This window comes from Haliotis rubra, unplaced genomic scaffold (assembly GCF_003918875.1).
Source record: "Haliotis rubra isolate DU_JTF1 unplaced genomic scaffold, ASM391887v1 Scf145, whole genome shotgun sequence".
NCBI classification, from domain to species: Eukaryota; Metazoa; Mollusca; class Gastropoda; order Lepetellida; family Haliotidae; genus Haliotis; species Haliotis rubra.
Genome location: NW_025765392.1, coordinates 765,033 through 791,200, shown reverse-complemented (window position 1 = coordinate 791,200; position 26,168 = coordinate 765,033). Strand labels below are relative to the sequence as shown.

General features: G+C 39.3%; 1 long non-coding RNA gene across 1 annotated transcript; it reads left to right on the top strand.

Moving 5' to 3' along the window:
• Window positions 1-461: 461 nt before the first annotated feature.
• Window positions 462-2,985, top strand: LOC124269454. Its single transcript, XR_006896516.1, has 3 exons — window positions 462-531; window positions 1,630-1,705; window positions 2,953-2,985. It is a non-coding gene; the product is annotated as an uncharacterized LOC124269454 (long non-coding RNA).
• The last annotated feature ends 23,183 nt before the right edge of the window (window positions 2,986-26,168 follow it).

Below are 26,168 nucleotides of genomic sequence, written 5' to 3'. Positions count from 1 at the left end.
AAAGCAAACTTAATACTTTACTGAAGTATTTTCATGATAATTTTTACATACCTGGACGACTCGAGGACGTAGCAAGAAGCCACGGTCACTACATGCAGTTGGAATGTCCTGGTATTGGCATTCTTGGTGTAGCAAACAGTTCTCACCAATCAGTGGTATTGTTATAAGTTGTATGCTTCTCTCGAGGGTAATACGGTTTGATGTACGCCTCTTTGTAGTAGTGTTACCCGAGCCGGTACGACGGTAATAAAGTGCCTGGTACTGAAAGCAGAGGTTTATCACCTTTTAACAAGTTGGTATTGTGCCTTCTTGCACACACATGAACATGCTTCACCGCACCCTCTACATTCAATTTACTTCCATGTAATGTGTGTCTGTGCATTCGTCTGACTGTGTTGACTGAACAATTATGTCATGTCTATTTTTATAGCTACTGTCAGGACTATTTATATATACTATATATAAAATGGAAAGGGAAAAGACTACTGATACAGTCCGATGTTTGGCACCTTGCTATACCAAAACCCTAAGGTGAGAGCTTTGTTACAATTCCTGTAGAGTAGCTGTTTTGTCCCAAGCAATATTTCAGCTCGTTAAAGGTGGCTTGTCGATAAAACCAGTGCGAACATGTTCACCACGAGACTGGCTGCAAGCGGTTCAAAGATCCAAAACGAAACAACGCGATGGAATGGATATTATTACACCATTAATGCATTATTCCAGGGGAAAGGTGGTTAAATTCCGAACTTAAATAGGATATGTTAGGTAGAAATACCATACTGATGTCTGATGTAAGATGATTTCAGTATTTGAACAGATTATATACATATTACATAAAACACTTTCTAGATCAATCGGAACTCAATAGTAGTTTTGTAGAAGTATGCTTGTGTTAGGCGACTATTCTGAGCTGCATAATCGATAGTTAAACTAATTATTCTCTGGCGCTGATGATTGAGGTACTATATCTGAGTGAACAGCCCCAGGTATATTATGTTGACAAATGATATACGGCCATATTTGTTTACCCTTCAGGAAACCTCGATATACTTTTGTGAGGCGTTGTGTAAATCTGTTTGTGAAAAGTTGGCCCGCCGTGATATTGCTGGAATATTGCTAAACGCGGCGTTAAACCCAACTCACTCACTCACTCACTCACTCACTCACTCACAGGCTGGCATGGCGGATGGTTATACATGTTAATCCCCTTGATGTACAGGATCATGGCGGCATGGCGAATGGTTATACATGTTAATCCCTTTGATGTACTGGATCATGGCAGCATGGCGGATGGTTATACATGTTAATCCCCTTGATGTACAGGATCACCATTACCATCCTTTATATGTTAAAATATTTGATTAAAAGTGTATTAGTTTTAATGAAACAGTGATTGTTTAGTAACAGGCCAAATGAAAGATAGAGCCGCGACAAAATAAATCAGAGGCAATGTTGAAGTTTTGTATCGATGTGCTCGTAAATGTTGAATTAATTATATTTATCACCGATTAGTGGGTAGGATGGTAAACATCACTCGACCTTATATGTGGGGTTTAATAATTAGCACGGGCACCGGGACGAATTTCTCTTCTGATCTTTTCTTACCAAATTTTTATTTTTGAATTTTAGGAGCCAAGGAATCTGAAAGAAGTTACTGTAAAGACAGATACATGTAGCTCGTCACAACTTCAAACTTCATAACAAGGTAACTTTCGATGTTTCTTGAGTCGGTTGGCTCAGCTGGACAATAATAGCCAGATTTATAGTTTTGTCTTATTGTTTAACTTTGGTGTAAATGTTCAATATGTACGCATGTGCGTCCTTATGTTGCGTTATGTACATATATATATATTGTGTTTGATGCCACCTATGATCAACATTCCATAAATATGATAGCAGCTGAGGCTGGTTAGACAATCACGTGACTGAAATTGTGAGCAACAATACACACCTATCCTTCGTGTTTGGCATGACGATTCTATATCACTGTCAGTCAAGGCTACTCCACTGTCCTTCGTGTTCGGCATGACGATTCTATATCACTGTCAGTCAAGGCTATTCCACCGTCCTTCGTGTTTGGCATGACGATTCTATATCACTGTCAGTCAAGGCTACTCCACTGTCCTTCGTGTTCGGCATGACGATTCTATATCACTGTCAATCAAGGCTACTCCACTGTCCTTCGTGTTCGGCATGGCGATTCTATATCACATTTAGTCAAGGCTACTCCACTGTGCTTCGTGTTCGGCATGACGATTCTATATCACTGTCAGTCAAGGCTACTCCACTGTCCTTCGTGTTCGGCATGACGATTCTATATCACTGTCAATCAAGGCTATTCCACTGTCCTTCGTGTTCGGCATGACGATTCTTTATCACTGTCAGTCAAGGCTATTCCACTGTCCTTCGTGTTCGGCATGACGATTCTATATCACTGTCAGTCAAGGCTACTCCACTTTCCTTCGTGTTCGGCATGACGATTCTATATCACTGTCAATCAAGGCTATTCCACTGTCCTTCGTGTTCGGCATGACGATTCTATATCACTGTCAGTCAAGGCTATTCCACTGTCCTTCGTGTTCGGCATGACGATTCTTTATCACTGTCAGTCAAGGCTACTCCACTGTCCGTGTTTATCTCAGCATGAAGTCTTTGTTTAGGTACAGCGGCTCCGACCGCTTTGAGTACAGCAAACCCGTGAAGATCCGGGTTAGAGTTGATCTTCAGTACCTCATGCTTGTCGTAAGAGGCGACTAACGGGATCGGGTGGTCAGGCTCGCTGACTTGGTTGACACATGTTATCGTATCCCAATTACGTAGATAGATGCTCATGCTCACTCGCTTACTCGAGTCCAGCATCATCCTCGATGTCGCCTTCTGAGACATTTTTTACATTTTGTGCCCGATCTGTATCTACTGTATGCTGAAAGAAGATACGTTTTATTTTTTCAGATTCCAGAGGTACAGGATAAACACATACCATGGCAGAAACAGTAATCGCAGTGATTGTGATTCTTGTGATATTCTTAGTAATTGTCCTTGGCTGTGTTTGGTTTTTCGTCATAAAGCAGAAATGGGGAACCTGTCTAAACCGACAGTCTCATTGATTAATGTCTACTTAATAATGCATACCGGACTGTTATATCTTTGTCAACCTCAACGACCATGATGAACTGAACGTCATTATGTCAGAGATATACACTGTCCACTTACTACACCCTACTGTAGATGCCTAATGGTAATGGCAACAGTCATATCATATCTCGCCACTGTGATGCAGTACATGTACATGTGCTTAGATACCTGTTTTATCCGACATGTAAGCATCCCTAACCCAAGTTATACTACTAAAAAGAAGTGGCGGCATAGATTAACAATAGTAATATGAACAATTCGTTTATTCCTTAATTTAGTTTGAGGAGTATATAACAAAATGAAATCAAAGTGATTGTGGTTATCTAAAAACAGAAGTCGGTTTAAATGCGTCCTATCTTGTTGACGAATTTTAGAGGACTGCATGTTTCACCCTTGGTTTTGACGTCAGCTGTAATATTGCAGTTAACACAACCAACGCTTGTTGTACCATGTGTATGTTGGTGACAGTAACGCCAGTGTGTTGCAATACGCCTACAATAAACCAACGGTAAATGTACCAATGTATATTCTTTAACAGTATCAAGGAAGGAGAGGGTACGCTCGTGGTTAAAGCGTTCGCCTGTCAGGTCAAAAACCGGTGTTTGATTCCCAACATAGGCACATTAAGACAGAAAATATATTATTTTGATAAAAGGCAAAGATCTTAATTTCAATTGAAAAAATAAGAGACGAAGTAATTTGGAAGATTCACAGACTCACAACATCTATATTGGGGCTACAGGTGCAGGAAGTATCTTCAATTATATAGTCACATTCCACAAACATCAAATAAAGGTTTAAATGACAAGCATATTTATTGGTACAAGACCCGCGTTATTGGCTCATTGAAGTCATATTTGACAATTAATTGCCAACATATTTTTTTACAATCAAAGTGGCACGTACCGCGGGAAGTCAGCGGTGACTTGTCAAACTGTCTCCTACGTAAAATGTATCCAGCCAGGTAACCCAAAGTGCTTAGCAATGCTTAGTATTATGTTAAATATGTTCGTAGAAAACATGCATTTTACTTATACGATGATCTCTGTTAGATTAACTGCTTGACATATAAATTATTCTGATAATGGAATAGAAATTCTTTGATGTTATATTTTCGGATCGTTTTTATCTGAATCACCGACACCGGTACACTGGACCAAAACATCGATCTGTGCACAGCGAATGTTTATACATAATTAAAAAAATGTAACAGCACTAGTATCCATTTTGTCTTTTGTCTTCTACCCGTCAGAACTAGATTAACAACTAGTCTCTGATATGAACATATAATCTCCCAAAAAAGAAACGCATCATGAAAATAGCAATTTCATGTAGCAATGTATTAAAACGTGATTCATTTCAAAAAAGGTTTTGCTCTGTTTATGAGTCCTATGGTGTTTATGTTTTGAAACATCACAACAAAACGCACCATCCGTAAAATACCCATATTTAACAGCATAATTTTCAATTTCGGCGTGTAGTGTCACAGAATACACAATTCACATGCAATGCACGTGAAAGTTGGGGATCAGATAGTCTCAATGATGGGTATAAAAGGTTGATCGCTGTCTGTCGATTATTCACTGTATTTGGAATATTGTTGACGAACGCAAAATGCCACGTCTAAGTGAAGCTAACCGTCATATCGCCATTGGTTTGCTTGAAGCTGGCCAGTCTCAACGTGCAGTTGCCCGACGCATGAATGTTCACCAAAGCACCATTTCACGGCTCTGGGAGAGATATCGCCGGCAGAATACGGTAGCAGATGCCCCTCGTAGTGGGCGACCACTGCGGCGCAGGATCGCTACATCCGGGTACATCACCTGCGTCATCGAACAGCTACGGCGACCAGTACCGCTCGACAAATACCCGGATTGAGGAGGCTTTCTGCACAGACCGCCAGGAACAGGTTGAGAGAGGCTGGGTTACGTGCCAGAAGACCTTATTTTGGCCCTGTGCTTCGACAACAACATCGTCGACATTGAGTTCAATGGTGCACAAACGTTCAGGCCTGGAACCTACCGAATTGGCGTAGAATCTGGTTCAGTGATGAATCACGATTTCTATTGGAACGACGCGATGGAAGAATGCGGGCGTACAGACGTCGACGTGAACGTTTCGCCGACGCTTGCGTTCCCCAGGTGGACAGATTCGGCTCCCCTGTGCTCCCCTGGCCCTCAAGATCACCGGACTTAAACCCGATCGAACATCTGTGGGATGCCCTGGACAGACGGGTGCGACGCCGTAACCCTCAGCCCCAGACACTTCAGCAACTCGCACGGGCACTAAAGGCAGAGTGGGCTGCGATTGGGCAACACGAGATTCTGAGACTTATTCGTTCGATGCCGAGGCGATGCCGTGCAGTTCTGGATGCCCACGGTGGTCACACGAGGTATTGACTTCAGCGCCACCACACGTCTCCATGTGACACTCAAACTGACTTTCCTCGAGTTGGTGCCAAAGACGGATATATCTGCATTCCTAGTGTGCAGTTTCGCTTTATTTCATTGACTCATAAAGCCTACAAGATGTTTAAAAATAATCATAAAAATACAGTTGAAATTCCTAAATGCGTTTCTTTTTTGGGAGAGTATATTTTACAGAAGAAAAGTTCATAGTAAAACAAATTTATAATATAATGAAAAGGAGCCCTGAGACTTTCTCCTGAAGCTGTGGAAATCTAGACTTGCCACAATTTGTAGACTTGCGTGGGCTTTGATATATTTGCTTCAGGGTCTGTATGACAGACGACGTCCCAGCATACGCTCAGTCACATGTGTCTCCAGGTCACGGAGAATCAGTGGATAGAATGCCGTATTGCAATTCTCGTGCGTTTGCCAGGCGCGTAGCAAGCCAATTTTTTCGGGTAAGCCCTATGGGCTGCAAAGCCTTATATTTAGGTGGTATTGAGGGCTTGCCCAACTTTCATTTTTATGAGACCTGAAGAGTTATCGTTTGACGTTTGATGATTTCAATAGCTTCAAAATATTGTGGAAATTGAAATGTGATTTCCTCATATACAATATGTTTGGACATAGTTTACACCTGTCTGCTGGATTGATACAATACCATACATCGAGTATTTGGTGTTTTTTCTAAAATAAATGATAAACAAATGAAAAATAAACAACTGCATGTCGGTGATGATTCACATATAATCATGACTGTAACAAAACATCCTCATACATGTCGATGGAAAAACAATTATCACTGAACGTTATGATATGAAGAATAACCTGTTTACTGTACATGGTATTTTATAGATAGTGTTGACTTGCTGGCTCAATTATTAGTTGAACTATTTAATCTCATATTTGAGAAGGGTGTTTTACCAGAATCATGGTTAACGGGAATAATTAAACCGATCTATCAGAAAAAAGGCGATAAATCTGATCCTAACTCATATAGACCAATCACTTTACTTAGTCGTTTCGGAAAATTGTTCACTAAAATATTAAACAACCGCCTTTCAGATTTCTTAGATACTAATAATGTTTTAACACCTGCCCAAGCCGGGTTTAGAAAATCATTCTCTACTGTTGACAATGTATTTATAATTTATAATCTGATGCAAATTTTGAAAGATCGGAAACAAAAACTCTATTGTGCCTTTATAGATTTTACAAAAGGTTTCGATGCTGTTTGGCGAGTGGGATTGTGGAAAAAAATGCAAACGATTGGTATAGAGGGCAAATTCCTGAATCTTGTCAAATCAATGTATAGCAATATCAAATCACTTGTACAATGTAATAATGATGTATCAAACTACTTCTCATGTAACAACGGCGTCAGACAAGGGGAAAATCTGTCACCTTTACTATTCTCCATTTTCATAAATGATATTGAAACTCATTTACTTACTTCAGACTGTAATGGTGTAAATCTAAACTATATTGAAGACGAAGATTTGGTTATATTTGTAAAGTTGTTAATTTTGTTATATGCAGATGATACAGTATTATTTGATGAATCGTCAAAGGGACTACAAGATGCTTTGAACTCATTTAAGGACTATTGTGATTCATGGAAGCTAAAAGTGAATATAAACAAAACTAAAATAGTAATATTCGGGGCAGGACCATCAAAAAGCACAAAAAATAAATTTCGTTTGGATGGGAAATTACTTGAAATAGTTGATAGTTATACCTACCTCGGTATAACGCTCCATAGAAATAGAAAACTCGTATCAAGTATTAAAACTGTAAGCAATAGTGCCTCAAAAGCAATGTATAGTTTAGTGAAAAAAGCTAGAAAATTAGACTTGCCTTTAGACTGTTTATGGTTAGCATTTGACTTAATGGTAATACCTATCTTGACCTATGGTGCAGAAGTCTGGTCTTTCGAAAACCTTGAAATTTTGGAGAAAATTCATTTAAAATTCTTAAGACTCATTACAGGATTAAGAAATTCAACCCCTCGTTTCATGCTGTATGGGGAACTAGGAAGATTCCCAATTAGAATTATGATTTATAAACGTTCATTAAACGTTTGGCAGAAGTTAACTTACCAAGAAGGTGTTTTTAAGCTTACGAACTTAATTTACAAGTATTTATCACTTCACAGATCAATAGATAAAAAATATCTCGCACGTTAAAAATATATTAGACAATACTGGACTCTCGTTTGTTTTTGAAAATCCCTCAATTTGTACTACCCAGTGGCTGGTCTCAAAAGTTGAACATATTCTTAAAGATCAGTTTATCCAAAACTGGCACAATGACATTATTTCTAGTCCTAAGGGTATACACTTTCAGCACCTAAAGCCATTTCCCAATTTTTATGTATATCTCCTCCTTCCAAAACGCATTTCTTTACCATTATTGAGATTTAGAACATGTAACCATAGTTTACCAATTGAGACGGGCCGCTAGTATAATATTCCAAGGGACGAGAGAACGTGTCAACTATGTACTTCTAAAAGCATCGCAGATGAATACCACTATATCTTTCATTGCAAAGCAATCGATACTTTGAGGAAAGAATATTTACCATCCCACCTAACCTCTTTTCCCAATGAAACAAAGTTCACGTAAATATTATCTGTAAAAAACATCTCGAGACACAGTAAATCTATCAAAATATATCCTACATCTATCATCTCTTGTCAGAAAAAAATGTTAATATGTTGTTAACTGCCATCTTGAATTTGAATTTGTATTTGTATATATATGTCTACAATATATGCTCTTGTACCACCAAGGTGGTTTATGAGAATAAAGAATTGAATTTGAATTGGTAATGCTTTAATCAAAGAATACTGTAGTCAATATGATTCATAGACGGATTTCCACTTTTTAAATGGAACGTGTTTGTAGGTATTTTTGGCAAGATTTAGAAGAAAAATTATTATTTAGCAAAGATCATGTGTAAGGTTGAGCTGTTTTCTATAATGGTAGCTACGCCCCTGTTTACATGTGTTGTTGACGCGGCATGGACGCCTTGTAACATCACTATTTCATTATGATTCACAAACACATGCCCATGATATGTACGGAATCGTGCCAAGGTTTAGCAGATATTTATCATGAAAACAGGTATTTATGTAGGTGGCTTGAAACTCGCTTTTACAAAGGCCTATACAGGCCTACCATACAAACGGTGAACAAATCATCAAAACTGATGTCATATACACCAAAACAGAAAAAAACCCACCAACACTGCAACAATATCCTCTAAAACCGAAACAATACATCTGTAATGGAAGACTAATCGTTTGAAATGGAAACAAAACTCGCGTATCAGCTACAAGAGCGCGCGAGATCGGTCGCCGAGCATACAAAACGGCATTCATAGCATCCCAACACGGCAGTCATAGCATCCCGAAACGGCATACAAATCGTCAAAGATGGCGGCGAGGGGAGACGAATAGGCTTTGGTACATAATTTGTAAACTTTTTAAATCACTAAAATATAGTAATGTTGAATGTGACGCTATGAACACTTTAATTTATAAAACTGAAGAGACAAGAAACTGACAAGAAATCCTATTCGGTCGAACGATGGACCACATTGTGTAGAATTGCAAGCCTGACACTGAGAAGTATGGACATAAGTTTGAAGCTTACTACAATATGGGGTTTATGCACTACATCCCGATATCACATTTTCAAGATTAGACTCATAGTGACGAAAAACAATTATGTACCAAAGCCTATTCGTCTCCCCTCGCCGCCATCTTTGACGATTTGTATGCCGTTTCGGGATGCTATGACTGCCGTGTTGGGATGCTATGAATGCCGTTTTGTATGCTCGGCGACCGATCTCGCGCGCTCTTGTAGCTGATACGCGAGTTTTGTTTCCATTTCAAACGATTAGTCTTCCATTACAGATGTATTGTTTCGGTTTTAGAGGATATTGTTGCAGTTTTGGTGGTTTTTGTTCTGTTTTGGTGTATATGAGATCAGTTTTGATGATTTGTTCACCGTTTGTGTGGTAGGCCTGCTATAGGTTCGATCACAATACATTAATTTTCGTTTTACAGCTTCTCTTTTCTTAACATGCTCACGTCAAAACTGATTTAAATTCTAATCGCAGATTAAAGAATAACACAATAAATAGTATGCCAAATTATCGTTACCATGACAACCCTGTGATATTTCACCTTATGTAAGAGAGTAATGCAGATGATACTGTCGGCCGTAAATTTTGATAAGTTGCTTCATCGCTATCAATAAACACAGGGTATCTATACAATTATATGTGTGATCAAAGGCCATATGATAAATTATATGGTCTCTGGTGTGATGGAGGAGAACTTGCGTCGCTAGTTTTCTCGATAATCTGAACACATGTATGTAGCGTGAAACCGGCAGATACCTTTAAAAGAAAGTGTTTTCCCTACCTGTATGTAACATCGATGTCCCGTGTCTATAAAAGGGATATAATGTGGGGATGAATGACATGTTCTTTTATCTTGGCCGGTTTATGATGATACATACTGCGATCTTTCACAATAATCCCTCTGGCTATCAGATTTTGGGTACGTTTTAAACATAACCGGTATTTCTAGTATTGTATTTATAAAGTTCTTCGAACGTTCTCCATATACGTCCGTCAGATACATCGCGCACTACCCTTTTCTCTTTTGATCTTCTCAAACGACTGTTACAAGTTCGAAGAATCCTGGGGGCGGTGGGGTAGCCTAATGGTTAAAGCGTTGGCTCGTCACGCCGAAGACCCGGGTTCGAATCCCCACATGGGTACAATGTGTGAAGTCTATTTCTGGTGTCCCCCGCCGTGATGTTGCTGGAATATTGCTAAAAGCGGCGTAAAACCAAACTCAGTCAGTCAGTCGAAGAATCCTGGTCGAAGTAGAAAAGTCTATTCCCTACAATTCTGTAACTTACACATTGTACCCTAAATGGGTAGAGCTTCCGTTCGGGGGAATATCAGAAGGGCAACGATACAGTTATTTCCAATGTTGTAGAAAACACTCCACTTACTGAGGAAAACACTGAGCTATTGTATTCATGTCGGAGTGATATATTCAGCCCCTGTCAGATCTGATCTTGAACATGCGAGGTCTGCGTCTGTGTCAGACTAAAGAACTACAAGATGTTTAGCAACACTGGGGCGTAATAGCCATAGATCTTCTCCAAACAAGGGAATATATATCTTGTGAGAATGACTTCTCCGACAGGGAAATGTACAGCAATGCGTCATCACAATTACTTACGTGAGTTATGGATCGTCAATTTAAACAGGACAATATAGACGAATTTCACAAAAGGCACGGAGATCCAACATGCCTATGATATACTCAGAGAACGCACCCGCCTGTGCTATCCGGTCATAATAGCTACACAATAAAAACAAGTTTTCATTTCATGTCTCACAGAATATATAACTTGATATGGTATTGTTTGTTATCGTATACCTTTGCGTTAGTGAAACAAATGTGGACAACTTTAAAGTTTATGTATGGCGTTATTACAGCAAGGCTGAGCGAATGGAGAAATAACATTGTTCAGGCACTGTGAGACTATTAAGGAAGGTCACATGCAGTGCAATAATATTCCAATTATGTACTGTCAAAAGAACGTTAGAGTAGTGACGTGCGAGCTGAACAGACTCAAGCAATTACGAGTCGGTACGTGTGGTGTATTTGGCTGTGCTCCAAGAGAGACAGAGTGCTATTCTATTGGGACAGCTAGGGACACTTGCGAGGACAAAGGGGCAAAGCATCGCCCTTTGTTCACCACTGAACCTTTTAATCCCTCGAAACATGCACCTCACAAGATTTGCCAACACCACAGACAAGGCGTAACTGATACTGGTAGCAAGAGCGAATGCAGCTTGATAAGGCGTGTTAGCTTGCGTAATACTGCTTTCTTTGTCAGTCTCTATTGGTGATAAGAATGATGAGGTCATGTTAACGTTGATTTCAAACGTACTAAAATGTGTGAAAATGAAATTACATGAACCAAGTATTTCACAAGATGGAAACATATGATCATCTTGCTTGAGTACAGGTAACATGAAGGTGTATGAACCGTTCATATAGATAGATAGATCGTCTTTATTTCCTCCAAAATTGAAGATACATATGCATGATTTAGCAGATATTACATTTTACAAGGTACAAGTGTATGAAAGTTATACAATACAAAAACATTTAAGATATGTATATATGGGGGGATGTGAATCTAGTAACATGTGATGGAAAACCGTTTCCATTCATGAACAGCTTTACTCGTGATTTTCATACATTGAATCCACAGATCAGTATCAAGATCTCTAATGTTGGCACTCCCCCAAAGTAGAAAACTAATCAGTGCATCATCATCATCATCATCATCATCATTCCAAACACTTACAAAGGTTGTAACATCCAATAGATCAACGAGGGAGCTAAGTAGTCGCTCTCTGTAACATTCCGTTTGTGGACAAAAGAGAAATACATGTTTTACAATGTCATAAGCATATGTGCCACATAAACATTCTTTAGATTGTATAGCGAAAGTGCCGACACGGATAAGATAGGATATGTCATAGAAATAATCTGAATCATTAAGAGCTATTAACCAAAGTTTGTTACCAGCAGCTGGATTGCGTAGGAGAGCGTATCTGTGGAGATTGACTCAGTAGTTAAGCTCAGAGGTAATGACATTTGATCAAATTTTGAGACTTTATCTCTTACAAGATTTGACTATTGATTTTTTGTAACAAATACAGATGAGTTGCGATAAATGTCAACATATTCAGTAAGATCATATTTACAGGTAAGATATAACATATGGCGTAAAGGAGAGGATTTACACTTCAGCATGTTTTGCATACTATCCTTACAATCATGTTGAGCTAATCTATAGTGAAGAATTCGTTTGAAAATGAAACTAATATCAGTGTTAAGCAGTCTTCCCAGGAACAATAATGCTCTCTGGTCAATCAATATACGCACGTAGTGATACAAGTCCAAGACAGTCTCTGGCAATGACCGAGCACGTGCGTTTAGAGAACCCTTGTACTTTTTTACAGAAGTATTTTGCACACATTCAAGCCTATCGTATTCTTTAGTTGATAAGTTACACCACATATTACAGGCAAATAGACCACAGGGTAGTACAATACGTTCCCATATGCGTACAGCATGCATAGGGTGAAGACCACCAAAATACAATCCATGACTGTGGTTAACATTGACTAGCTTTCTAAGCTTTTCACATATTAAAACAGTACGACTAAGGGTAGATTTAGCAGTGTTTATGTACAGGCCCGCATATACGATATCGGTTTTGCGGTTAATAACATGATCACCCAAATATAGCTCTGAGCATTCGTGTTTATGATAATCACCAAACAGAAGGAAGACACTTTTAAAGCATTAAACCTAAGGTGCCATGTTTTTGCATAATCAGATATAACATTCAATAAACATTGAAGACCATCGGGTGTACAACTTAATAGGGTTGTATCATCTGCAAGTAGGATACCAGGGGTAATGGCCCAGGGCAGGTTTAAGCCCCTTCCTGAATTATCAGCAACATTTAACAGATCGTTAATGTACAGTGTAAACAACCAATCCGATAGGACCCGTCCTTGCCCAACACCCTGACGTATTTCAAAGGTATCCGAAATATGTCCGCCAATGCTAATACGTGATTTCATTGATGAAGAAAGTATGTATAAAAGTCTCCTCAATTCCAAAGTTGTGCAGTTTTAGGAAAAGACCATTAAGCCAAACCCGGTCGAATGCTTTTTCATTATCGACAAATGCACAGTATACTGGAGTTTCTCTTTCATTGTAGTAAGCAATAGTTTCTTGGAGAAGTAAATAATGCGGTCTCTGCTCCAGCACCTTTTCTAAAACCAAACTGAAAAGGGTGAGGAAAATTCTTTACTTCTGTTGCCCAGCTTTCGATTCTATTCAAAAGCAGTCTTTCAAAAAGTTTACCTAAAACTGGAGTAAGTGTGATGCCTCTGTAATTAGAAGGGTTATCCTTACTTTTACCATGGCCTTTGTGGATTGGGAGTATATTCCCACACTAAACAACTAAGGAACATATTCATAAGAAACAATATCATTACAAAACGTAAGAAGGTGGTTGATGAGTGATCTTCCACTAAATTAACATGCTCATTTACAATATGATCCGGGCCTGGGGATTTACCCGCCTTCAATGATTTTACAGTTTTCAATAGTTCATCACCAGTAAATGGACATAAAAGATTCATACTGGTGTCATTACAGTCATCAACGTCTTGTCTTGTGACAAGATCTTCAATAAAACTATTAGCAAAACAGGTAAAATCTTGATCAAAATTGATATCTTCATACGGCTGGGAGAGATCCCTAAAGTACTTAGCAAATAGGTTACAGATACTTTCTGGAGTGTCACAGGTCTCGTTCTCATACACAAGGGTTTTAACTCGTTGTTTATTGCGTTTGTACTTTTTTTGGTATATTCCTGAATATCAACTTCGGCTGCTTCATAAATGTCCCTGAACTTTTCATCTTGAAGTTTACGTTTTGATCGGCGATGTTCTTTCCGAAAGATTCTCTTAGCCTGCTTATATTTTACGTAGTGAACATCGTCCTTATTTCGTGGCTTACCCATATGGACCCATTCTTTACGTGCGTGTCGCATATCGTTATGACATGGCTTTAAATTATCCCTCTTCTAGTAGGGTTTTAATTGGGATTGAAATTTTGAAGCAGGAATACTGATATTGGCTGAAGCATGTAATGAACATCAGAAATGGGCTCCACACATTGTACCCATATGGAGAAACGAACCCAGGGTCTTCAAAGTGACGAGCGAACGCTTTAACCACTAGACTACCCCACCACCACGATACCACTATGTGTCCTTGTTCCGCCGAGACAATGATATCGATATTTGTTTTGTAACATCCTACCAATGTGATATGATTGTCTAGTTTTTTATAACAATTTGTGGGTTCAAACTTTTAAGAGGGAGGTGAAGTTATCATGTTGCATCATCTATCCACAATAAGGAAAGTAGGGATAAGAAATATTAGTGTCAGGTATAGCTTATAGATGAATACCTAGTTAAAATCCTATACTCCTATTTAATAAGAGTGAGTGAGTTTAGTTTTACGCCACACCCAGCAATATTGAAGCTATATGTAAATAATCTGTAAATAATCGAGTCTTGACCAGACAATCCAGTGATCAACAGCAATAACATCGATCGATGACATGTGTCAACCAACTCAGCGAGCCTGACCATCCGATCCCGTTTGTCGCCGCTTACAACAAGCGTTCGTCAGTTAATGACGACGTTTGTTCTTGGATGAACCAGAAGACGTGATGTGATTCAACACCGCTGATCCCAACCCACCATTGCGTGTCAACGTGGACGATGTTGCAGCGGAAACCAGTCAACAGCATCAGGGCTACAAGGTGTTATACTCCAGATATGTAAACATGAAATGCTTTAATGACTAAAAGAATAAAGGCCAGGCCGGTTCGGCCCATAACACTTTCCCCAAGAAATACAGAATTCGGAGGTCCGTATATTCAGATTGGCCCATGGGTCACGGACCAAAGTTTAAATATACATTGTAAACCCGGAATTTACTTTTTGGAATTGACTATGATATTTTAGGTTTGTAGATGTCGGGGTTTGGATTATTTGTATGTTGTTGGAAACATACAGATATGGAAATACAATATAATTTCCGGAAAACAATCATATTTATTCATAATGCTACTGTGCTCGTTAGAATATTTAGGAAAATAGTTCCAACTATAGCCTTCATGGACGTAAACGCGTTGGGGAGTTTACAAACACGTTAAGCAGTTATCATTTCACACTTCAACGTTATTTTATGTGAGGACATATCCAGTATGATGGGAAAATCGCATTCCGGGTTGCCTGAAGCAATATGAAAGGAAATAAAATGGGTGAGTGAGTGAGTCGGGTTTAAGGCGTCTTCAGTTATACTTCGGCGTGGCGCTTCCGTTTAATGCTAAGATTACAATAAACCTTGATAAGCATTTTGAATCTGAGATGTATATGGAAGATAGCAATTTACCAAAGCAGAACCAAACCCGAGTCTTGGAAAACCTGATGTATTGTACTTCAATAAATGGATGAAAGAAAGATCTTGGCGATGATACAATTGGTACAATTCACAAACTGTAAGCAGATCTCACTTACACTGCAATAAGCAGTAAGGGATACATAACGAGGCATACCACTAGAGGGATAACAACTTCTTTTTTATTTCATAGATCGAGGTTTTGATGTACATCGTTAAGGATAATGTTGATCCAATCAGCCTGTTCACACATTTGATAGTTCCAGTATATTTGTTACAATATGAACTCAAATAGAACAAGATATGTTTGAATTAGTTAAGTACATGTTCTCTTCCTGACATTGACATCGTCGGACAGATATTAATACAGGGAATCCTTGTGAAAAGGATAAACTGAAAGAGCAGTGGTAAAATCCTTCCTAACTTCACCAAAAAATGTAAGCTTGTAAATATCATCTTTACAAAATTTGTACATTGCTGCTTTTTAATAAATCAAGAGATATAGAGCATAAGAATCATGAGTAACATAATACAAACGACTCTCAAAGTATTAGTTAACGGTGAATCGCCAATGAGTAGTTTAGAGTGATTCATACTTGTTAAAAGGTGATGATCCTCCTTTCTGTAGCCCTTGTGATGAAAGAATCACGGTCAAGCATGTCCTGCTTGACTGTATTGATTTTCCATCACAAGGGATAAGTATTTCAGTGTCAAAACATTGAAGGATCGTTTTAACATAAATTTAATCATTGCATTTTTAAAAGATATATTATTGTTAGATAAATTTTGATCTATGTTTTGTAAATGGATAAATGTTTTATAATTGGTAGTTACGGATCAACGGAGATTGTTTGTGGCTGTATCCTCAAAGGGGGTTAAAGTACTGTAAAATTATTGTCCTCCAGAGAGGGCACGTAAGGCCCAAAACATTCAAAGTAAATTTAAACATACCACTATCTTTAACAGTTGAATATATGTTAGTTTGATTTATGGCTAGATTGTCTAAACTTGCTAACAGATGGAGAGATGGTGTAAATGCAGCCAGGGTCCATGCAGGAAGCAAATGTACTGTAAGTCCCCATGGTGGCTAGTATGGTGATCTACCTTCAGCTGCTGGCAATCTATAGCCAGTATTTATATTGTATTGTCTTCTGTAGTTAAAATGTTTTAAATTTACATACCAGTTTTAGTTTCATATCTGTGATATGCTCGTTGTTTTTACTGCATTTATGGTGAACGTTTTAGTCACGATATGGCTCAGATGTTGCCGATGTGACCGTAATACGTAACTCACTCACTCACTCATAAGAGTTATTCATCGATCATGAGGCAAGACATGAGACATGGTCAGATAATAATACTTTTTAACAAATCAAAACGCTATAAGAGCATGTGATCAAAGTCAGGCCAGGCTTGACCCATTTAAAAAGTTTACACGAGTAGAATGGTCGAGGCATATCGCTGTCACTCAGTTTCCCATTAAGGGACGAGTCTATCTCATCTTGTAGTAAGAGAGATGGACCAGGTGAGACCGGGCTTACATTTCAAAGGATAACGGCAGTCCGGGCTTACATTCCCCAGGATAACGGCAGTCAGGGCTTACATTCCCCTTGATAACGGCAGTCAGGGCTTACATTTCCCAGGATAACGGCAGACCGGGCTTACATTCGCCAGGATAACGGCAGAATAGGCTTACATTCCCCAGGATACGGCAATCCGGGCTTATATTTCCCAGGATAACGGCAGTCCAGTCCGGGTTTACATTCCAGAGGATAACGGCAGACAGGGCTTACATTCCCCAGGATAACGGCAGACCGGTCTTACATTCCCCAGGATTACTGCAGATAGGCTTACATTCCCCAGGATAACGGCAGATCGGGCTTGCATTCCAGAGGATAACGGCAGTCCGGGCTTACATTCCCCAGGATTACTGCAGATAGGCTTACATTCCCCAGGATAACGACAGTTAGGGCTTACATTTCCCAGGATAACGGCAGTTAGGGCTTACATTCCCCAGGATAACGACAGTTAGGGCTTACATTCCCCAGGATAACGACAGTTAGGGCTTACATTCCCCAGGATAACGGCAGACCGGTCTTACATTCCCCAGGATTACTGCAGATAGGCTTACATTCCCCAGGATAACGGCAGATCGGGCTTGCATTCCAGAGGATAACGGCAGTCCGGGCTTACATTCCCCAGGATTACGGCAGATGGGCTTACATTCCCCAGGATAACGACAGTTAGGGCTTACATTTCCCAGGATAACGGCAGTTAGGGCTTACATTCCCCAGGATAACGACAGTTAGGGCTTACATTCCCCAGGATAACGACAGTTAGGGCTTACATTCCCCAGGATAACGGCAGACCGGTCTTACATTCCCCAGGATTACTGCAGATAGGCTTACATTCCCCAGGATAACGGCAGATCGGGCTTGCATTCCCGAGGATAACGGCAGTCCGGGCTTACATTCCCCAGGATAACTGCAGATAGGCTTACATTCCCCAGGATAACGGCAGATAGGCTTACATTCCCAGGATAACGGCACACTGGGCTTACATTCCCCAGGATAACGGCAGTCCGGGCTTACATTCCCCAGGATAACGGCAGACAGGGCTTACATTCCCCAGGATAACGGCAGTCAGGGCTTACATTCCCCAGGATAACGGCAGTCCGGGCTTACATTTCCCAGGATAACGGCAGTCCGGGCTTACATTTCCCAGGAAAGCGGCAGACCGGGCTTACTTTCTCCAGGATAACGGCAATACAATTAAGAACTTGTGGGGTCCACTGACGCCCGGACGCAGTTACGACATGGCCAACGTTGCCTAACTGGGCTAAAATTATGGAGTTGCTGTTCATGTGTGCAGTTCTCTGGACGTCGACGGATATCCTCAAATGGGTGAGTTAAGATTTTAAATCACATCGGCAGTATTCAGCCATATCGTGACTAAATTAAGTCATATATTATAGTAATTAACTGTAAATTTATATTTAAAAATCCTGTCAACGAAGGACAGTAAAAATAACTAGAGTATCACATATATGAATATAAAACTGGTATGTAAATATAAAACAGTTTAACTATAGAAGACGATAAAAAAACACAGGCTGTACGCCAGCAACTGAATATGCTCAAATGACTTAGTGCAGTTCGTGAGTTAGGACTGGTTACGACAAATATGTTGATTATCAATTCTCTGGGCGGGACTTACAGGGGACAGCTTGCATCCCTTGATCCATCAATCAAATCACTCTCCGCCCACTTATATACAGTTGAATTATTGATGGTATTAATTTCATTTATGCTTGTCACTAATTATGGATTTTAGATATAAAGTATTAACGGGCCGACAGATGTCTGAGTTGCTACAAGGTGGAGTGGCTCGACCAAGTCTCATTATCACACTCCGTGTTAGAACAGTTTACTACAACAAACTGAAGGTGTTCTTGTCATCATGCCTTTACTTAGAAGATATGTCCATGGACGAAAACTAATACTGGTCGTTCTGTTACTTGTTGTGTTATATTGTGTGAGGCAGGTTGTTAAAGAACGAACGATCATGACAGGTTTGGCTGATCTCGCTAAAGTTGTCCCAAGACAACTAGCAGCTGTCCCGACGGTTCAAAGGAATCATTCGTTTGCTAAAGAAGTAATGGCGAGCAAAAATCACACTCAAACGGTGAATCTGTGTCCGATGATGCCACCAAAACTTGGTAAGTATCTGTTGACACAAGAGAAACGTCTAACATATCCACAGCAAGCAATTTTAGTTTATTGTTTGTATGGATGGACACGTGAAGATCCGGGTTAGAAATGGTTTCCAGCAACCCATGCTTGTCGTGAGAGGCGACTAACGGGATCGGGTGGTTAGGCTGGCTTGGTTACACATGTTATCGTACCCCAGTTGCGTACATCTATGCTCATGCTTATGATGCTTAGACTTATGTACAGACCGCCGACATAAAACTGGGACAATATACTAAAACCCTTGGTAGGTTCCATTTGCTAGGCATTTCGGTCGTCATGTCGTCTTTCAGGATCACAATGCCCGTGCTCACCGTGCACGTACTGTTAATAATCACCTCCAGCAACACAACATCGTTTGCATCGAACACGTATAGGACATGATAGGGAGACGTGTGCGTCAACGTCAAAGGCCGCCGACTACGCTGGATGAACTTGGCCGTGTGCTTCGGGAAGAATGGAACAGACTTCCCCAATTGGTCTTTGGGATATTCATTCAAATGATAATGGTTTTCCTTCGCCACAGAGATCAATATTACATGTGAAGACATTAAAATACTAGCTTTAGACCTCCAGCAACCAAAGCTAGATCACTTTACTAGGGATCACGGGGACTTATAGTACTTTGGTTTCTTGCAGTTGCAGAAAAGGCTAGCTATAAATTAAAACATGTCGAAATATGTAAGCATACAATTCTGGTTGTCTGCAAAGTACTGACAATACCATTAAGACTAACATGCTATCACCAGAGGACAATCTTTTTTACAATTAAATAGCACTGCTGTAATGATATTAGTTATCAATCAAATAGTGGCTTAAATGTTGTCATTCACATTGGGGTTTGATAGTTGTTTCGGTTATACAATATGGTATTAATTTCTTCAGGCTTATTGGGTGTTATAGTATGACCGGAAATTATTGAGAATTATAGGAATATGTTTAATTGGATTTCTAGTATAAACAACCTTGTCCAGTTATCAAGTGCTCGGTTTCATTCAAGAAAGACAACTCCGTTAATCCTTTTTCATTAGTTTGTGAAGAGTTATGCCCCTTTGTTTACTTGCTAGCAGACGACATTTTCAGTGATCCTCAGTATGGATGATTTAGAGAAGAGGAAGATGATTTTAGAGTATTATAACAAGGACATCAGATCAGCTAAAGTGATTTCAAGTAGAACAGGCATCCCATTGTCCACTGTTTATCATGTTTTGACAGGAGGCGGCTTGGTATTCTTGTTTCTAAAAACAAACGAAGGAGTTTAGAAAACTTAAGGCTGGATATGATTGATAGAGGAACTGTGGCTGTCTGTAAGGAGACAATTAGAACTGAGCTGCATGCAATGGGTTGGCAGAAAAGTCGAGGAATTCCATCACCGATCATGAAACCTGAACAAAAGGAGCGAAGGTTGAACTGGTGCTTACAGCATAGAAATTTTAACTGGGACAAGGTGATTTTCTCAGATGAAAGTTCTGTGTGGCTGTTTCCTAATACACTGAAATTCTGGACCAAACAAACTGAAAAACCTTTGTATCAGCGCCCAAAGTACAGTCCGAAATTTAACGTGTGGGGTGGCATATCTGTGTTAGGGGCAACGCCCCTCTGTGTATTTGAAGGGAATATGAACAGTGAGCGGTACACAGATATTCTAGAGGGACATTTACTTCCATCTGCTCACGTGTTCTATGGAAAGTTTTGGATTTTCCAGAGGGACAACGACCCAAAACATCGTTCAAAGCATTCACAGGCCTGGTTCTGGACCCAAAATCTGACATTATTAGATTGGCCAAGCCCTGACCTAAATCCAATAGAAAATGTTTGGGGACTTATGAAGGAAAGTGTCAATAAGAAAAATCTGACAAATATTGCTGAAATGAAAAAAGAGGTGGTCCGATATTGGGACAGCATGGACCACGACTTTCTAACTTCTTTGATCTGTAGTATGCCCCGCCGCATTGAAGCCTGCATTGCTGGCCATGGTGACTTGACAAAATACTAACTGTTCACCTGTCTTTGAATCTGGAGTTATGTTCTGCTAATAATCACATTAATACGTGAGTAATGAGTGAAACAAAAAAATTACAATCTTTAAATTCTCAATAATTTCTGGTTGTACTGTAACTGACGACAACATTATTATTTGCGACATGTTTCGCAACATTCATGATTCATGATTCTTGCATTCAATCAATAACAAAATATCTGTAAAATACTCGTAGTCGAAACCTGCTTAAAGGTTACATTACTCACAGGTACTTACACAGTGTTGTTATACTTTTCTGTTATTAAATTTCCCTATGCCTATCTGTGCACAAGTAACTCAAAATCAATTGAGGTATGCTTGTTTTCAAATGTATACGTTTTAGCATTTTAATCAACGCTGCAGATTGTCTGGATGTCTGGAGACGTATCAATGCATTAACACCTGGAACACCTTTCTCTGTGCCTAATACCCCATGAATAAGTGGATAATATCATGCTAATTAGGATATAGCACTAGCACATTCAACGCACACGCGTTATTCTAATTTTATAAGCATAAGGTTAGCCTTTCCACATTCCATGAAAATCAAACTGATATTCAATGCCATATATACATTTTGAGTTTAAATTAAAAAAAATATATGACCATATTTAAATAAAGAGATTAGGATGTAATTGTGTGACATTTCACCAATAAGGAGAACAAGATGTCAAAAAGACACCCATCTTCATTTAAAGTTTGTTTGCGGAAACGTTTAGCACATTTTGCCCTTCCTACCTAGCACCCGTTACAAACACACTCAACGGCATGCCACCAGAATAAACATGGGAGTTTATGGTACAAACGAAAAATAGGTCACTTCTTTCGCTACTTCAGTGTTAGTCAGGAAACAATCAATATATTCTGCTTAGATGACTTTCATCTTGAATATCCCCAACCAAGAGTACAACAAGAAAGAAACAAACACACGTACAAAACCCAACCAAATGCCATAAAAAGGCTACACGGCGTGCACCTTGAATATTGGATCTTACAACAGGTGTCTAATGTGGGAGAAATTAGGAAATACAGGTATCGTCTTGAAAAACCAATAAGCATTTTTTCCGGCCATAATTACAATATCTTGACATGTTATGCAAAGCGCTGGAAATATGACCATTGGGAGCCTAGACTGGCTTCATTTCGGACTATTGCATTGCAGAAAGGGTTGGGCAGAATGTTTGGTGTATGAGACAGACTACTCACATGCCTAAGGTCCCAGCGATACAGAGCCAATGTGGCTCGTAAAAGGAGGGAAACGTTTTTTTAAAACCCCAACTGGGCTAAAAGCAAACTCACTCACTAAGTCAAGTTAGCAACTGAGATTGTTAGTGGCAGTATCCTCACCGGGGATTGAAGTAACTTAAAATTATTGTCCTCCTGTGCGGATAGTTAAGTCTCAAAACGTTCATAGGATATTTTACAATACCAGTTGTTTTCAAAATGTGGTACATTTGTGATTTTATATGATGGCTTAATTTGACTACTATCACCAGCGGCCGAGGGGATGATATGAATCGAACTAGGGTCCATGCAGGTAGCAAAAATACTGTAAGTCCCCATGGCCCCTAGTATGGTGATTTACCTTGAACAGCTGCTTGTGTTCTGAAGCCCGTTTTTATATTGTATTGTTCTGTTTAGAAATCCACTTTTAGAGTTAAATGCTGAGTGTATATTCTGGTTCTGGATATGCTAGTGGTTTGTACAGTCCTAAGCCGACAAGTGTTTATCCCCCACGACGTGTTTTGCGGGGGATATTATTTTGGACTCCGCCCGTCCGTGCAAATTCGCCTTTTCCGGAGCAGAACATGAAAACCATTCATTAATTCTTCACCAAATTTTGCTCATAGATAGGTCTGGTTGTGAACTGGTGCCTTTTTGTAGTTTGGGATTTCTGAATAAATAGGTTTTGTGTTTCCTTGACAACAACTTTGACTTGAAATTGGTGTTGGTACTCTTTTCCGGTGCTAACTGTAAAACCATTCAATATTTCTTCATCAAATTTGGCACATAGATAGGTCTGGTGGTAAACTGGTGCGTTTTGATAGTTTTGGATTTCTGAACAAAATAATGTTTTTGCGTTCCATGGCAACAAGTTTGACTTCTGCTGAAATAAGTATTGGTGCTCTTTTCCGGAGCAGAACTTTAAAACCGTTCAGTGTTTTTTCACCAAACTTGGCGCATAAATAAGTCTGGTGGTGAACTGACATTTTGAGAGTTTTGGATTTCTGAATAAAATAACTTTTGCATTTCCATGGCAGTTTTACTTTGACTAAAATTGGTTGTAGTGATCCTTTCCGGAGCAGAACGTGAAAACCTTTCAATACTCTCCTTCCACTTTGTGGGTATTTAAGAACATAATGATATAAATCAACAGTGCCACTCCAGTATCAACAGTACTGAGCTACATCAAACCATGGTAGCCCTCAGGCAGTCTGTTGTTGATACAGGCATCACACAGTCATAACTAGTTGACATATTCATGAAGAGTCTTTTAACATTGCGGGGGATATTGATGATTTTGACTTCTTGTTTTTGTTACATTGTATTGTTGCAGAAATAGTGTTTTATGGTTATATGCTAGTTTTAATTGTAAATTTGTGGTAGACTAGTTATTATTACTGTTCTGGGTTTTTATTTATGAATTTACATCTTTCATAATCATATGGCTGAAATACTGTTGATGTGACTTTAACTTTTAACTCAATCTGGGCAAATATCGTGGTTAATTCTGTCAAAAGGCGGTACACCAACTACAATATAACAGATAAAGTTTAAAACTAGCATTTTTAAAAATGTTACTACTTAGGACAATAAATTATACACACCAGGCTATAGATCATTCTCAGTCACTGAATTTTCTGGTCCAGGCGCTTCTTTTTACAGACCACCGTCATATGGATGGAACATTGCTGAGTGCGTTGTTAAACGCAACGTGGATTTCAGTGTCCGTCAGCCCAACCCCGGGTTACACATCATTAGCATACTGCGCTAGGTCCGTTCATTGCCCTCAAGTAGCTCCTTTCATTGTAGGGAAATGCCGAAGTGCAAAGATATGAAGTTAAATGAAAGACGTACCAAATCCTTAGGAACATATACATTTATATTCCTTTATGACAGCTGGATCCCTTTCAGCGTCTACTTCCCTGTCTTTTTACTGATTGCTTGTTAACGCCAATGTTAAGTTAACCATTGGAATCCCAAATTGGTTCAATATATACACTATTAAAAACAGAAACGCATGACCCAGAAATCTGTTGCGAAAATGTTGTATTTTCAAACATGAATAACTCGTCCACAAATAGACTTTAGTACATGAATTTTTACATCAGTTTAGAAGAAGGAAATATGGTGACGACGTAGCACGGTCCCGATGTCTGATCTCCTGGCTCTCAGTCTAGTCTCTCTCAGCCTGTTCCGTACAGTTTTAACCGGATATCCTCCGAAGTCCAAGCACCCTGGATGCAGTGCATTCACCCGTTGCAGTACCCGGATGTACCGATCTTGGGCTGCTGTGTTGACTCGAGGTCTGCCTGTACGGGGACGGTCATTTGTTATACCTGTTTGGTTGTAACGAGCTGCAAGCAGTGATATCGTTTCTCAGACTAACATTCAGATTGGTAATATCAAGCGCGCATTCTTTCAATGGCGATGTTCGTGTTGCAGCGTCAAGACGTGGCGTAGTGATTTGACCTTGAAACTTCTTCAAAACGAATGCCAATTTCCGGATGTAATCTGGATTTTTTATAGCCAGACAGGGCATGCTCTTTGCTGCACAATTCAACTGGATGGTGATTTCTGTTGCGTTGTGGTAATGTCTTTTTTCTAATCCTTGTAAGAAATCTCATCAAAATCAACATTTTCAGGTAAAGTTGATGTTTCACTAATGCAATTGTGTAAAATCATGTTATCAACACTTTTTGTTACATATTTGGACGATTGTTTGAACACAATAGGTAATTAATAGATTTTTTTAAAAGGACAAACCACTCATGCGTTTCTTTTTTGGGATAGTATAAATCGATAATAATTTTGTAAATCTGTTGCTTAATCCTCCGTGTCTTAAATTGGCTTTGTTGTCAATATACTGAAATGTTTATGGCTTGAACCATACATAAATATTGAATAGAACATGAATTATTATCCCCCGAGCTGAGGCGGTTACATTCAGGAGTCTTCAACTTCACTTGAATTTTGCGTTGAACATCATCGTGGAGAGTGTTCTTATCTGACTGGTCTTAGGGTTTTTTAATTTGCAAGGGTTACATTCAGGCCATCGGCCCATGGTACATAGAACATCTGTCCACAGAGCTTCAGTATTACGTTGCACACATTATAATCGGTGCAACACGTTTCATATTGTTAACATTAGTATACATACATCATTGGTCCATAGAGTTTCGGTAATTGCTCGCACATAATACAGTCAGTGTAACACGTTTCATAATTTTAACATTAGTATACATGTACATACATCATTGGTCCATAGAGTTTCGGTAATTGCTCGCACATAAAACAGTCAGTGTAACACGTTTCATAATTTTAACATTAGTATACATACATCATTGGTCCATAGAGTTTCGGTAATTGCTCGCACATAATACAGTCAGTGTAACACGTTTCATAATTTTAACATTAGTATACATACATCATTGGTCCATAGAGTTTCGGTAATTGCTCGCACATAATACAGTCAGTGTAACACGTTTCCATATTTTAACATTAGTATACATATATCATTGGTCCATAGAGTTTCG